The sequence below is a fragment of the Vicia villosa genome, linkage group LG4 (genome assembly GCF_029867415.1).
Source record: "Vicia villosa cultivar HV-30 ecotype Madison, WI linkage group LG4, Vvil1.0, whole genome shotgun sequence".
Lineage (NCBI taxonomy): Eukaryota > Viridiplantae > Streptophyta > Magnoliopsida > Fabales > Fabaceae > Vicia > Vicia villosa.
Genome location: NC_081183.1, coordinates 45,023,709 through 45,025,134, shown reverse-complemented (window position 1 = coordinate 45,025,134; position 1,426 = coordinate 45,023,709).

The following is a 1,426-nucleotide window of genomic DNA, read 5'->3' as shown; positions in this document are numbered from 1 at the left end:
GGATGCAGTAAGAATAGAAGAATTTGAGGTAAAAAAGAAATATGGGGAAGAAGAAATAAGGAAACTTGAAGATGATCGAGGTTTGGATAAAACCACAATTTTAACAATTTGTGAAGAGGTGGACATCCAACAAGAAAATTTTCAACAAAAGAGTATTCCCAAAAACTATTTTTACAACAAGGCAGATGAAAGACAAGAAATTGACAAAGTATTGGAAGACATTTATGCCTTGTTCAATAAAATTAAGCTGAAAAGGATTTGGCAGGAACATCATCGGTACTTTAAGTTCATGGGATTGCTACCAAACAAAAGAAAGAAAAAAGATGACGTGTTCTTTGTGTCATATATGCCACCCTAACAAGGGGAATAGACCGTCGAGCCATGCGACGTTAAATGAAGCGCTTCGTGGGAGGCAACCCACGGTTTTAATAATTAATTTCTTTGTTTGTTTGTTTGTTTTGTTTTCAGGAAATAAAAGAGGGCATCTCTAGTGAAATCTCGGAAGTGATCATTGGAGTGCAATACCCTCTGTGAGTCACCTCTCTCGAGCTCGTTCTGAAACATTGAGGCCAATTTTTAGTTCAAGTTTGGGGGAGACTCTTCTCTTTGCATTTTATAATTTTTATGTTATGGGTATGATGTGAAACCATGAAGTGAATTCTACCCAAATTTTGACCGAAATTTTAATTTTTGTTGAAGAGTTTTGATCTTAAAAAGCGATCGGGAATAGTATATAGAGATGAAGGGAGGATTGTTTAAGGACAGGAAGTTTGGAATAATGTGACAAGAAGAGGTTTGGTAAACACCCTTGGTTCCCTAAAAGAAATACGAGTCTAACGTGTAGATTTGCACCATAGTACTTGTCTCCTGAGAAGTACTCCTCGAGTAGTTTATTGATACAGTCTGGCATAATTCAGATTCACGTGCATGATGACTTGTTGAGAAGAAAAAAAGATATAAAGCTGGCACCAAATGATGGAAAGGCGGTAAAAGGCAATTGGCTCGCTAAGTTGGATGACCCTCACCCGGTCATTCAGCCCAAAGGAGATTGATCCCCAAACGTCGTCCTAAAGGACAATATATAACTGCAAAGTTTGAAAATTTCATCGGTTATTAAAAGTAGCAAATGCTGCTAGTTTGGTGCCAGAAGAAGAAAATAAAATGCCTTGATTCGTCTCATGCAGGTGATGATTATTCTAAGAAATGCAGTGCCTTAATATGATTGTCTGAATGAAAAAGGAGGAAAATCGGAAAGAGACTTAAGTGCAAAGCATAGTTGGAGAGGTATCCGAAAGGGGAGCTTGAGGATTAATGTTGTAACAGAAACTCGTCGCGTCATGTGAATGCCGAACCAACTGTCTCTTGAATAATACAAACGGATATCTCACGTATGAACACCGGTGTGCTTTGAAGGTCATTAACTTTT